Source organism: Pseudophryne corroboree, chromosome 7 (genome assembly GCF_028390025.1).
Source record: "Pseudophryne corroboree isolate aPseCor3 chromosome 7, aPseCor3.hap2, whole genome shotgun sequence".
Classification (NCBI taxonomy): Eukaryota; Metazoa; Chordata; class Amphibia; order Anura; family Myobatrachidae; genus Pseudophryne; species Pseudophryne corroboree.
In genome coordinates this window covers 26626905-26641986 of record NC_086450.1, presented here as the reverse complement: position 1 = coordinate 26641986, position 15082 = coordinate 26626905, and the positions used below count along the sequence as shown (strand labels likewise).

Genomic DNA, 15082 nt, shown 5'->3' with positions numbered 1-15082 from the left:
ATCACATCCGGACCAAACACTGGACTTTACCATCTGCAGTTTATTTGAGACAACTACTTCCTGATTAAGGAGCACCATCTACCCTATCTTCACAAAGAGGACACCGTGCTAAATGAGGATCCCGAATCTGGCTGATTTTGAGCAAAAACATCAGTGACGTTCTCAAAGGGACTACACCTCTAGCGGTTTTGGGTAAAGTGCTTTGGTGTGACTGCGCTGTCAGTCTGTCTCCATCTGCTAAATTTCCAGGTTTTCCAAATCAGGAACGGATGTTAATGTGCTAGGCAGTCATTATTTCCATCAGACACATATGTATTGTTTTTAATTGTTTGAATATGTGTGTGGATTTGTATCCACTTTTATATAAAGGCCGATAATTCATTTTTATTAAATTGCAAAATTAATTTATCACTCAATCCTTCTTATCATTAATTGTTTACAACATTTCAATTAGCGCTGCTATTTTTTTCTTGTATTTCTTTGAGTATATGGTTGGGGTGTAACTACCCCCAAATGTTATAGCAGCAGCATTAGAAACACAGCACCTGAAAGCGCCCGATCCTCCATTTATTTGGTAAAATTTCCTCTTGCTTAAACCCTCCATATGCCTCTTTTAGTCGGCATCACCTGTCCATTGCATGTTCCACAGGACAAGTCTAGCAGAAATCGACATAGCGTTGACTCTAGAACCCAGTAGACTAACGTCTCTTTGGGCACGTCTTATATATATATATATATATATATATATATATATGACAACATCTTTTACATATATCTATATACTAGGGACAATTACATGGCATCCTTATCTAGGGTTTCAACCTCCGCTGATAAGGTATCTGACTACGCTGCTACAGCGCTATAAACCCATGCCGACACAATCGCCGGTCTGAGTAGTGTACCAGAATGTGTGTAAATGGACTTCAAAGTACTTTTACTGCATGCTATCTGCATGATCCCTGAGGATAGCTGTTAAGTCAGCGCTACCTTTTTGGGTAAACGTGTCAATGCCTTGTACACCCTAGGGGAAGATTCCCATCGTATCCTGGCCCCATTAGGGAAAGGATACTCCCTGAGAATTCTTTTTGGGAAGCTGCAGCTTCTTGTCTGGAGATTCACGCTCTTTTTCTTCATGAGAGGAGGGAAATTGACCTCAGCTTTCCTCCCCTTAAACATGTGTACCCTCGTGTCAGGGACAGATGAGTCATCAGTGATATGCAAAACATCTTTTATTACAATAATCATAATGAATACATTTCTGCCAGTCTTGGCTGTACTTTGCATTATCGTAGTCGACACTGGAGTCAGACTCCGTGTCGATAACAGTGTCTATTATTTTGGATAGTGAGCGTTGTGAGACTCTGAAGGTCTCTGTGACATAGGGGCAGACATGGGTAGATTCCCTGTCTGTTCTCTAATCTTTTGTAATAAGTTCATCTTAGCCCTTAATTTCACATATCCAATCAGGTGTCGGCGTTGTCGACGGAGACACCACGCACCCACACAGATTTGCTCCATCTCTTCTGTAGGAGAGCCTTTTACCGCAGACATGTCGACACACATGTACCGACACACTCCACACACACAGGGAATCTCTTATCTGAAGACAGGCCCCCTAGGCCCTTTGGAGAGACAGAGAGAGAGAATGCCAACACACACCCCAGTGCTATATAACCCAGAAAAAAACACAGAATGTTTACCCAGTAGCGCTGCTGTAATGTATAATCGCCAAATATGTGCCCCCCCCTCTACTTTAAAACCCTCTTCACCGTGTGTCAAGCAAGGGAGAGTCCGGGGAGCTTCCTCTCAGCGGTGCTGTGGAGAGAAAATGGCGCTGGTGAGTGCTGAGGGAGAAGCCCCGCCCCCTCTGCGGCGGGCTTCTGTCCCGCTCAAACTTACTAAAATATGGCGGGGGCTCTTTTATATACATGTACAGTGCCCACCTGTACATGTATATGTACTTTTTGCCATAAGAGAGGTGTTATATTGCTGCCCAGGGCGCCCCCCCTGCGCCCTGCACCCTTACAGTGACCGGAGTGTGTGAGGTGTATGGGAGCAATGATGCACAGCTGCAGTGCTGTGCATTACCTCAGTGAAGCTCTGAAGGCTTCTACCGCCTGAGACGTCTTCTGACTTCGTTTCTTCTAGCTCTGTGAGGAGAACGGCGGCGCGGCTCCGGGGGTGGACGCCCAGTAAGAACCTGTGTTCACCCCCTCTGGAGCTAATGGTGTCTAGTAGCCGAGGAAGCAGAGCCTATCATTTAAGAAGGTCTGCCCCTCTCTCCTCAGTCCCTCGATGCAGGGAGCCTGTTGCCAGCAGTGTTCCCTGTAAAAATGTAGAAAAAATCCAAACAAAAATGCTTTCTAGGCAGAGAACTCAGGGAGCTCCCTGCAGTGCACCCATCTCGCTCTGGGCACAGTGTAAAACTGGGGTCTGGAGGAGGGGCATGGAGGGAGGAGCCAGTGCACACCCAGAATCCAAAGCTTTCTTAAAGTGCCCTATCTCCTGCGGAGCCCGTCTATCCCCATGGTCCTTACGGAGTCCCAGCATCCTCAAGGACGTTAGAGAAACTAAAGCAGCCAGTATTTACCCTGCACAGAAACTATATAACCCACCCAAATCTAACTCTCTCTGCACATGTTCCATCTGCCTCACCTACAGTGCACATGATTTTGCCCAACTGCTAACAAGTTTGCTGCTACGATCAAGTCTGAATTACCCCTATAGTCCCATCTACTCTCCTGTTTATCTGGCCCTGGATGGGAGTGGTGCCCTTCTTGCTGTATGAAAGAATATCCACGTTTTTCCTGATCACGCAGTGCAAGTGCGGCCAATTAAGTCAATTAATAATAGGACCAGATAACTCTGGCTGATGCCCAGCATGTTTAGAAAACATATTATGGCCCATCACATAATTTCATATACATTTCTAGGGTTAAATTTGCCCCAACGCGACCCGTGGCTTTCTATTACTAACCTCCGACTCTGGTCGGTTACTCCGAGGATATGATGGAACGCTTGAGGTCACAGCTGTGAAGAAGTCCTGCCAGCTCGTCACTGACTAGCCTGGTGTCCTGGAAAGTGTACAGCACATGTAGTCTACTAATTATCTTTCGGACTTGGACATAACAGTTTATCACGCCAAAACACCTTATATTTATCTGGGCCATCCACCCAGCATAAGTACAACCAAACCTAGCACACCTTGCTAGGTGATGTCTAGTGTGTCTGTTATCTAGCTGCCGATTCTGTTCCCTGGAAAGTCTGACTGTGCACAGATTGTGGCTCTGTATTCCCTTTATTCTCTGGCTGCTCTCTATACTCACTCTCTGCATTGTGTACCATACTCCTGCTACTTTCCAGACCACACTTCTGCCTGACCCTTAGCTATTGCTTGTCCACACTGTGTACCAGACCTCTGCTATGTTTAAGACTGCACTGCGGCCTTACCCTAAGCTGTCACTTGTCCACACTGTGGGGGTCATTCTGACCTGATCGCTCGCTGCCGTTCATCGCAGCGCAGCAATCAGGTCACAAGTGCGCATGCGCCGGTGCATGGCTGACAGCCGGCGGCTGTCGTTGCCTAGCGATCACCTCTGCCTGATTGACAGGCAGAGGCGGTCACTGGGCGGCACAGCAGCGTTTGGCTGCCGTTTTGTTGGCGCAGTCCAGCCAATGCAGGCGTGGCCGGACCATGCGGGGGGCGGGCCGCAGCGGCTGCGTGACGTCACACGCAGCCGCTGCGACCCGTGCAGCATGCAAAGCTGCGCTGGCCGGGAGCTACTCCTGAAGTGCAAAAGCATCGCCGCTGTGCGATGCTTTTGTACTTCTGCAGGGCGGGGGGGGGGGGGGGTTGGGAGCGTCCCCCCACATGTCAGTGTGCCTCCGCATGTCAGTGTGCCTGATTATAGCCCTGCTAAATTTTGCAGGGCTACGATCACGTCTGAATTAGGCCCTGTGTACGCAGCGGCTATGCAAAAATATGCTAATGTTGCAGGAGGTGTCTTGTGTACACAGACGCCTCCTGAGGGCTTCTGCGATCTGCTGCTGCGTCAAACGTCACCTGTGTGACCATCGGTCAACTCAATTGCTCTCAGGTTGCTCGGGATGGCCCGGTGTTTTCACGCAGCCAGGGCCAGTGAAGCCATGTCCAATGTCCAAAAAGGCTTCTTTTCAGTGGATAATTTTTGACCTGTGATTTTTGAGTCTCGCTAGTCAGTCACAGCAATGAAACTTAGCACAAGTCTGGCAGCATGTCTGCAGGAGTACAACTGTAATTAGCAGACAGTGGGCTCAATTCAGTTAGCCACGAGGGGGGCAAATTGCCTGTAGGGCAAGTCTATGTCACTCTGTTAAGGTTTCCTGCACAGACTGACTTCACTCAGACCTGATGTCCCCCTCTGGCTGTGGCAGCCATCTTGTCATTCTCCTCACACTTTCCTCAAACTTACTGCCTTTTCCATCAGCTGCCCCACAACCTGTCAGCTGTCCTATCAAGGGGACCCAATCTGCTTGCCCATAAGCTGAAAGACACAATGGTGTGTGGAAAATGTAATACCTCTAATATTAAGTAGTGCTGTGGAGTTGGTGGTATTGCTATAGTGTGAGGGTATTGCTGTAATGTGGCCTTCATAGGACCCAGCCAGCACAGTTGTGCAACTCTAGTACCGGGGCCCGTGTGACCTCTTGGTGGTACCGCACACACATCCTCCCCCCTTCCATACACTCTTCCCCCACACACACCCAACCCTGTTCCCCGGTCCATGCTCCTCACACACACAGTCCACTCTCCCTACTAAGGGTGGGTACACACTATGACGATATGACCGATTACGCGTTCCCATCTGATGCATGCAATATCTTGTGGTTGACCATGCTGCACGGCCAATCAGAAGATAACGCATACGACCCTGGTGCAGTTTAATGAAGAATGAGGGATCGTTCCATCATTCGTTAACTCGTTTCTAGTGTACCGACCCATACTCCATGCCTCCCAACATTTGGGAGGGGGGAGGAGGGACTGACCTCTCTCGGCAATGTATGTATGTGCCACTTTCCTCCCAAGCATTCCCTTCTGCGAACAATGGTGGGACAGAGGCCAAACATTTGGGAAGTCTGAATCTGGGAACATGGGGTGTCGCTTTAGGCATGGCTGCAGCACAGTGGGTGTCACCAGTGGGCATAGAAAATAGGATTTTGGTTACCTACCGGTAAATCCTTATCTCGTAGTCCGTAGAGGATGCTGGGGTCCTTATTAGTACCATGGGGTATAGACGGGTCCACCAGGAGCCATTGGCACTTTAAGAGTTTGAGAGTGTGGGCTGGCTCCTCCCTCTATGCCCCTCCTACCAGACTCAGTCTAGAAACTGTGCCCGAGGAGACGGACATCTTTGAGAGAAGGATTTAACACAGATAGTGGCGAGATTCACACCAGCTCACACACAAGGCACATCAAGACAACTAGCTTGAAACATCAGCAACGGCTGAACAATATTATTTACCAAGTAACGAAACAGTACTTAGCAAGAACAAGGCAGTACTGAACTAAGTAACCACTGCAGGAAAACAAAGCACTGGGCGGGCGCCCAGCATCCTCTACGGACTACGAGAAAAGGATTTACCAGTAGGTAATTAAAATCCTATTTTCTCTTACGTCCTAGAGGATGCTGGGGTCCACATTAGTACCATGGGGGATGTACCAAAGCTCCCAGAACGGGAGGGAGAGCGCGGAGGCTCCTGCAGAACTGATTGATAGAACTTCAGATCATCAGAGGCCAAAGCATCGAACTTGTAGAATTTAGCAAACGTGTTCGACCCTGACCAAGTTGCCGCTCGGCAAAGTTGCAACGCCGAGACACCCCGGGCAGCCGCACAGGAAGAACCCCCCTTACGAGTAGAGTGGGCCTTAACAGATTTTGGACACGGCAATCCAGCCGTAGAATAAAAATGCTGGATAGTGAACCTGATCCAGCGAGAGATCGTCTGCTTAGAAGCAGGACACCCAATTTTCTTGAGATCATACAGGACTAACAGAGCATCCAATATTCTGTGACGAGTAGTCCTCATCACATAGATCTTTAGAGCCCTTACAACATCCAAGGACTTTGAAGAATTTGAGGAGTCAGTAGCAACTGGCACCACGATAGGTTGGTTGATATGAAATGCCGACACAACCTTCGGAAGAAACTGCTGACGTGTCCGAAGTTCAGCTCTATCTTCATGGAGGATCAAGTATGGGCTTTTACATGACAAAGCCCCAACTCCAACACACGTCTAGCAGAAGCTAAGGCCAACAAAGTGACAGCCTTCCACGTAAGAAACTTGACCTCTACCTCTTGTAGAGGATCAAACCAGTCCGACTGGAGAAACTGCAACACAACGTTAAGATCCCAGGGCGCCGTAGGCAGTACAAAGGGAGGCTGGATGTGCAGAACTCCAAGGTCTGAACCTCAGGGAGGGCAGCCAAATGTTTCTGGAAGAAAATGGACAGGGCCGAAATCTGGACCTTCACAGATCCCAATCTCAGCCCCATATCCACTCCTGCTTGCAGGAAGAGGAGAAAACATCCCAGTTGAAACTCCACCACAGGAAACTTCTTGGACTCACACCAAGAAACATATTTCTTACAAATATGATGGTAATATTTAGATGTTACCCCTTTCTTAGCCTGTATCAGGGTAGGAAAGACCTTCTTCGGAATGCCCTTCCAAGCTAGCATCAGGCGTTCAACCTCCATGCCGTCAAACGTAGTTGCGGTAAGTCTTGATAGGCGAACGGCCCCTGCTGCAGCAGGTCCTCCCAAAGAGGAAGAGGCCTCGGCTATTCCTGCAAGAGATTCAGAAGGTCCGCGTACCAAGCACGCCTTGGCCAGTCTGGAGCAATGAGGATCGCTTGAACTCTTGTTCTCCTTACGAGCTTTAGAACTCTTGGAATGAGTGGGAGTGGTGGAAACCACGTACACAGACTAGAACACCCAAGGAGACACCAGGGCGTCCACTGCCACTGATGTGGGTCACTTGACCTGGAACAATAGAGTTAAAGCTTTTTGTTGAGATGAGAGACCATCATGTCTATTTGGGGTAACCCCCAAAGGTCTGTTATTTCCTTGAACACCTCCGGATGGAGACCCCACTCCCCCGGATGGAGATCGTGTCTGCTGAGGAAGTCTGCTTCCTAGTTGTCCACTCCCGGAATGAAGATTGCAGAGAGCCCCAATATGTGTTTTTCTGCCCAGAGGATGATTCTTGTCACCTCTGACATCGCAGCTCTGCTCTTTGTTCCACCCTGTTGGTTTATGTAAGCCCCCGTCGTTACATTGTCCGACTGTACTTGAATGGCCCGATTTCTTAGGAGATGGGCCGCCTGAAGACGACCGCTGTAGACGGCTCTTAGTTCCAGGATGTTGATCGGGAGGCCGGCTTCCAGACTTGACCACCTTCCTTGGAAGGTTTCCCCTTGAGTGACTGCACCCCAGCCCCGGAGGCTCGCATCCGTTGTTAGAAGGACACAGTCCTGAATCCCGAACCTTTGGCCCTTCAGAAGGTTAGGCAATTGGAGCCACCAGAGGAGTGAAATCCTGGCCTTTGGCGACAGACTAATTCTCTGGTGCATGTGTAGGTTAGATCCTGACCACTTGTCCAGGAGATCCAGTTGGAAGGCCCGAGCATGGGACCTCCCATACTGGAGAGCCTCTTAAAGAGGCCACCATCTTCCCCAAAAGGGGAATGCATTGATGAACCGACACCCGAGCTGGCTTCAGGACATCCCGGACCATTGTTTGTATCACCAACGCCTTTTCCTGCAGAAGAAACACCCTCTGCACTTCTGTGTCGAGGATCATCCCCAGAAAAGACAATCTATGGGTTGGTTCCAATTGAGATTTTGGAAGGTTCAGAATCCAACCAGGTTGTGAGTACAATGGACTGTAACCGCTCCTCCTTGGACGATGCCTTTATCAGTAGATCGTCCAGATATGGAATGATGTTTACCCCCTGTTTTCAGAGTAGAACCATCAATGGCAGGGCCTGGAACTGGAAATGACAGTCCAGTAATGCAAAATGGAGATAAGCCTGATGCGGTAGCCAAATCGAAATGTGGAGGTACGCATCTTTGATATCCAGGGATACTAGGAATTCCCCCTCTTCCAGACCTGATATCACCTCCCTGAAAGACTTGAACTTGAACTCCTTCAGAAAAGGGTTCAGTGATTTTAGGTTCAGAATGGGCCTGACCGAACCATCCAGTTTTGGTACCACGAAAAGGTTCGAATAGTAACCCTTGGCTTGCAAATGAGGAGGTACTGGCACAATGACCTGTGCCTCCACCAACTTCTGGACCGCTGCTTGTAGGACAGTCCTGTCCGCCAGCAGAACTGGCAAGCCTGATTTGAAATACCGGTGAGGAGGGAGATTTTGAAATTCCAATCTGTATCCCTGGGACACAATATCTATTACCCAGGGATACAGGTTGGACGATACCCAGACGTGACTGAACTGTCTGAGCCTCACTCCCACTGGCCCCACCTCCAGGCCACGTGGTCCACCGTCATGCGGAGGTCTTTTGCGTACTGGAAGCGGGCTTAGTTTCCTGGGAACCTGCCGCAGCAGGTTTCTTGGATTTAGCTCCACCTCCCCTAAAGAAGGTATTGGACAGTTTGGCCTTCCTAGGCTTGTTAGACTGAAAGGACTGTGATGCTGATGAAGAGAAGGATTTCTTCGGAGCAGGTGCAGCTGAAGGAAAGAACAGAGACTTACCCGCTGTAGCCGTGGATATCCACGCATCCAAAGCTTCCCCGCGTCGGGTGACCACTGGCGCAGCCACAGTCCCAGACGAGCTGAAACAGACATGGAAGAGATCCCCGCAGCCATGGAACCCAGGTCTTTCATGGATTCTACCATAAAACCTGCTGAATCGTAAATGTTACGCAAAAACAATTCAACATCACCCTTATCCATTGTATCCAAATCCTCAAGTAAGGTGGCTGACCATTTTACTATAGCTTCTGCAATCCATGCACTAGCAATAGTGGGACGTAATATGGCTCCCGAAGCGGTGTACATTGATTTAAGTGTATTATCACTTTTTCGATAAGCCGGCTCCTTTAAGGCGGTAGATCCCGGAACAGGTAAAACCACCTTTTTTAAAAGTCTGGACACAGATGCGTCAACAATTGGCGGGCTTTCCCATTTTTTCCTATCCTCCTCAGGGAAAGGAAACGCCACCTGGACCCTTTTAGGGATCTGGAATTTTTTCTCAGGGTTTTCCCATGCTTCCTCAACTATAGCATTCAATTCCTTTGACGCAGGGAAGGTTAGCGAGGATTTTTTATTTTCAGTGAAAAAAGCCTCCTCAACCTGCTCAGGTGTGGTATCATTAATATGTAACACATCCCTGATAGCCTCTATCAACAATTGCACCCCCTTTGCAAGAGAGGCAGACCCCCGCAACACATCCCCATCACCGTCTGTGGTGTCAGAATCGGTATCCGTGTCATCTTGCATGACATGAACAAGCGCACGTTTGTGGGGGTATATAGCGGAGTGTCCTGAGGTACCAGAATCGGGCCATACTGCCATAGAGTTCTGTAATACCTGGGTTGCAGATTCATTACTTGCAACCCTGTCTGAAATCTGAGAAATCCAAGATTTGGATGAGGAAAACCACTCAGGCTCCCTTGCTGGTATATGTGCTAAACCAGTGCTATCCTGATTACATGGAATGGGATCATCCTGGGAGGACATATCCTCCGCAGCATATGACACAGTGTCCCTGGACATAGCTAAAGGAGACCACAAAACACCCCACACACACACAGGGGAGGGCAGAATTTCATCCCCAAGAATGGCAAGAGAGACACAGAGATTGGAGCCAACCCACACAGCGCTTATAACCAAAGAAAGACCCTTTGTCAGCGCTGACTGTGCACCTTAATATGTCTTAATCATCGTATTGCAGCCTCCCCCCCCCCCACCACCACCCCCTTCTACAACCCCCTGGTACCGTGAGAGATAGCTGGAGTTGCTGTGGAGGGACCTTCTTTCTCCTGATTAGCGCTGTGCAGGCAGGAAAATGGCGCTGAACGCTGCTGGGTCCGCTCTGAGGAGAAGCTCCACCCCCAAAATGTCGCTGTCTTCCTGCTCTTCATCTGATTATACTGGCCGGATGATTGAGTGCTGACTGAAATCCTGGGACCCCGACAGGCTTTGTGACCAGTGTAGGGTGTAAGCGCTGGCCCAGGGCGCCCCTCAACGCACCGCACTATGTAAGGCTGAGCCATCCCACAGCGCCCTCCCCTGCTGCCGCCATCTTCACACCGGCCCTCCGCTTCCAAGGGGGGTCGGTAGTGTTCATTCTAGGATTTTTTTAGGGCAGGGTGTTGATCATTTTGAAGGGCACATTTTTGATGCGACTCCTTGCGCATATGTTTATAGTTTTTATATATTTTCCCTTTAATGTATCATTTACTGCTACATACATATAGGACACCCATGTAACACCCAACATCTGAGAAAAATACTATATTTGTCCAGTTTCCTTGAAAGAAAGGCTATAGTATATACACATAATAATAAAAATTTACTCACCGGTAATTCTATTTCTCGTAGTCCGTAGTGGATGCTGGGGACTCCGTAAGGACCATGGGGGAATAGACGAGCTCCGCAGGAGACTGGGCACTCTAAAAGAAAGATCTAGTACTATCTGGTGTGCACTGGCTCCTCCCTCCATGCCCCTCCTCCAGACCTCAGTTAAGGAAACTGTGGGGGTAATTCCAAGTTGATCGCAGCAGGAAATTTTTTAGCAATTGGGCAAAACCATGTGCACTGCAGGGGAGGCAGATATAACATGTGCAGAGAGAGTTAGATTTGGGTGGGTTATTTTGTTTCTGTGCAGGGTAAATACTGGCTGCTTTATTTTTACACTGCAATTTAGATTGCAGATTGAACACAACACACCCAAATCTAACTCTCTCTGCACATGTTATATCTGCCTCCCCTGCAGTGCCCATGGTTTTGCCCAACTGCTAACCAAATTCCTGCTGCGATCAACTTGGAATTACCCCCTGTGCCCGGAAGAGCTGACATTACAAGGAAAGGATTTTGGAATCCAGGGTAAGACTCATACCAGCCACACCAATCACACCGTACAACTTGTGATAAACTTACCCAGTTAACAGTATGAATAACAACTGAGCATCACTCAACCGATGCCACATAACAATAACCCTTTGTTAAGCAATAACTATATAGACGTATTGCAGAAAGTCCGCACTTGGGACGGGCGCCCAGCATCCACTACGGACTACGAGAAATAGAATTACCGGTGAGTAAATTCTTATTTTCTCTAACGTCCTAGTGGATGCTGGGGACTCCGTAAGAACCATGGGGATTATACCAAAGCTCCCAAACGGGCGGGAGAGTGCGAATGGGCAAACACAAGGTCCTCCTCAGCCAGGGTATCAAACGTGTAGAATTTTGCAAAAGTGTTTGAACCCGACCAAGTAGCAGCTCGGCAAAGCATTTAATGCCGAGACCCCTTGGGCAGCCGCCCAAGAAGAGCCCACTTTCCTTGTGGAATGGGCTTTCACTGATTTCGGCTGCGGCAATCCCGCCGCAGAATGAGCCTGCTGAATCGTGTTACAGATCCAGCGCGCAATAGTCTGCTTTGAAGCAGGAGCACCCAGCTTGTTGGATGCATACAGGATAAACAGCGAGTCAGTCTTTCGGACTCCAGCCGTTCTGGTTACATAAATCTTCAAAGCCTGGACTACGTCCAGCAACTTGGAGTCCTCCAAGTCACGAGTAGCCGCAGGCACCACAATAGGTTGGTTCAAATGAAAAGATGACACCACCTTTGTCAGAAACTGCGGACGAGTTCGCAATTCTGCCCTGTCCATATGGAAAACCAGATAGGGGCTTTTACATGACAAAGCCGCCAATTCTGACACACGCCTAGCTGAGGCTAAGGCCAACAGCATGACCACTTTTCACGTGAGATACTTTAGCTCCACAGTCTTAAGTGGCTCAAACCAGTGGGATTTCAGGAACTCCAACACCATGTTAAGATCCCAAGGTGCCACTGGTGGCACAAAAGGAGGCTGAATATGCAGCACTCCCTTAACAAACGTCTGAACCTCAGGCAGTGAAGCCAGTTCTTTTTGAAAGAAAATGGACAGGGACGAAATCTGGACCTTTATGGACCCTAATTTTAGGCCCATAGTCACACCTGACTGTAGGAAGTGCAGGAATCGACCCAGCTGGAATTCCTCTGTAGGGGCCTTCCTGGCCTCACACCAAGCAACATATTTTCGCCATATACGGTGATAATGTTTTGCTGTTACGTCCTTCCTAGCCTTTATCAGCGTAGGAATAACTTCATCCGGAATGCCCTTTTCTGCTAGGATCCGGCGTTCAACCGCCATGCCGTCAAACGCAGCGCGGTAAGTCTTGGAACAGACAGGGCCCTTGTTGTAACAGGTCCTGTCTGAGAGGCAGAGGCCATGGGTCCTCTGTGAGCATTTCTTGCAGTTCCGGATACCAAGTCCTTCTTGGCCAATCCGGAACAATGAGTATTGTTCTCACTCCTCTTCTTCTTACGATTCTCAGTACCTTGGGTATGAGAGGAAGAGGAGGAAACACATAGACCGACTGGAACACCCACGGTGTTACTAGTGCGTCCACCGCTATCGCCTGAGGGTCCCTTGACCTTGCACAATACCTTTGTAACTTTTTGTTGAGACGGGACGCCATCATGTCCACCTGTGGCAGTTCCCATTGATTTACAATCTGCGTGAAGACTTCTTGATGAAGTCCCCACTCTCCCGGGTGGAGGTCGTGCCTGCTGAGGAAGTCTGCTTCCCAGTTGTCCACTCCCGGAATGAACACTGCTGACAGTGCTTGCACGTGATTCTCCGCCCAACAAAGAATCCTGGTGGCTTCCGCCATTGCCACCCTGCTTCTTGTGCCGCCCTGGCGGTTTACATGGGCGACTGCCGTGATGTTGTCTGACTGAATCAGCACTGGTTGGTCTCGAAGCAGAGGCTCCGCTTGACTCAGGGCGTTGTATATGGCCCGTAGCTCCAGGATATTTATGTGCAGACAAGTCTCCTGACTTGACCACAACCCTTGGAAGTTTCTTCCTTGAGTGACTGCCCCCCACCCACGGAGGCTTGCATCCGTGGTCACCAGGATCCAGTCCTGTATGCCGAACTTGCGGCCCTCGAGGAGCTGAGCACGTTGCAGCCACCACAGAAGAGACACCCTGGCCCTGGGGGACAGGGTGATCAGCCGAAGCATCTGAAGATGCAATCCGGACCACTTGTCCAACAGATCCCACTGAAAGATCCTCGCATGGAACCTGCCGAAGGGAATGGCTTCGTACAACGCCACCATCTTTCCCAGGACTCGCGTGCAGTGATGCACCGACACCTGTTTCGGTTTTAGGAGGTCTCTGACCAGAGTCACGAGCTCCTGAGCCTTCTCCTCCGGGAGAAACACCTTCTTCTGGTCTGTGTCCAGAATCATGCCCAGGAAGGGCAGACGCGTCGTAGGAATCAGCTGCGACTTTGGAATATTCAGAATCCAGCCGTGCTGACGCAACACTTCCTGAGAGTGTGCTACGCTGATCACCAATTGCTCTCTGGTCCTCGCCTTTATGAGGAGATCGTCCAAGTATGGGATAATTGTAACCCCTTGCTGCCAAAGGAGCACCATCATTTCCGCCATCACCTTGGTAAATATTCTCGGTGCCGTGGACAGGCCAAACGGCAACGTCTGGAATTGGTAATGACAGTCCTGTACCACAAACCTGAGGTACTCCTGATGAGGCGGATAAATGGGGACATGCAAGTAAGCATCCTTGATGTCCAGTGACACCAGAAAATCCCCCTCTTCCAGGCTTGCAATGACCGCTCTGAGCGATTCCATTTTGAACTTGAATTTCTTCAGGTAAATGTTCAGGGATTTTAAATTCAAAATGGGTCTGACCGAACCGTCCGGTTTCGGCACCACAAACATAGTGGAATAGCAGCCCCTTCCCCTTTGAAGGGGGAAGACTTCTACCACCACCTGCTGGAGAACAAGTTTGTGAATTGCTGCCAACATTACCTCCCTTTCCATGGGGGAAGCTGGCAAGGCCGATTTTAGGTAACGGTGAGGGGGCGTCACCTCGAATTTCAGCTTGTATCCCTGAGACACAATTTGTATAGCCCAAGGATCCACCTGTGAGCGAACCCACTGGTGGCTGAAATGTCGGAGACGCGCCCCCACCGCTCCTGGCTCCAGTCGTGGAGCCCCAGCGGCATGCGGTGGATTTAGTGGAAGCCGGGGAGGACTTTTGTTCCTGGGAACTAGCTGCCTGGTGCAGCCTTCTTCCTTTACCCCTGCCTCTGGCAAGAAAGGATGCACCTCTGACTTTCTTGCTCTTCTGAGAACGAAAGGACTGCATTTGGTAATACGGTGCTTTCTTAGGCTGTGGAGAGACATAAGGCTAGAAATTTGACTTCCCAGCCGTAGCTGTGGACACTAGGTCTGAGAGACCGTCCCCAAACAATTCCTCGCCCTTATAAGGTAAAACCTCCATGTGTTTTTTAGAGTCGGTATGTACCAGAATGTGTATAGACAGACTTCAGGATAGCTTCCTGCTTTCTATCCGCAGGATCCTTTAGGGCGGCCGTAACCTGAGACGGCAGGGCCACCTTCTTAGATAAGCGTGTCAACGCCTTGTCTACCCTAGGGGAGGATTCCCAGCGTAACCTGTCCGTTGGCGGGAAAGGATACGCCATAAGTAATCTCTTGGAAATTATCACCTTCCTATCAGGGGAATCCCAAGCTTTTTCACATAATTCATTTAACTCATGTGACGGGGGAAAAGTCACTTCTTGCTTTTTCTCCCCAAACATAGAAATCCTCTTGTCAGGGACAGGATTTTCCTCAGAAATGTGTAATACATCCTTCATTGCTATAATCATGTAGCGGATGGCTTTAGTCATTTTAGGCTGCAACTTTGCCTCATCGTCATCGACACTGGAATCAGATTCCGTGTCGACATCTGTGTCAACTAACTGGGATAGTGGGCGCTTTTGAGA

The 15082-nt window shown here is 49.4% G+C and overlaps 1 protein-coding gene across 4 annotated transcripts in view; it reads right to left on the bottom strand.

Moving 5' to 3' along the window:
* PARP9 (poly(ADP-ribose) polymerase family member 9) overlaps positions 1-15082 on the bottom strand; it is a 137882-nt gene that overhangs the window by 72399 nt on the left and 50401 nt on the right. For 2 of the 4 annotated variants that reach the window (XM_063932801.1, XM_063932803.1), the window contains exon 2: positions 2978-3074. The exons of the other annotated variants lie outside the window; for them this stretch is intronic. The gene's annotated coding sequence lies outside the window, so the exon portion shown is untranslated. The remainder of the gene's footprint in view (positions 1-2977; positions 3075-15082) is intronic. 4 annotated transcript variants of the gene reach the window in all.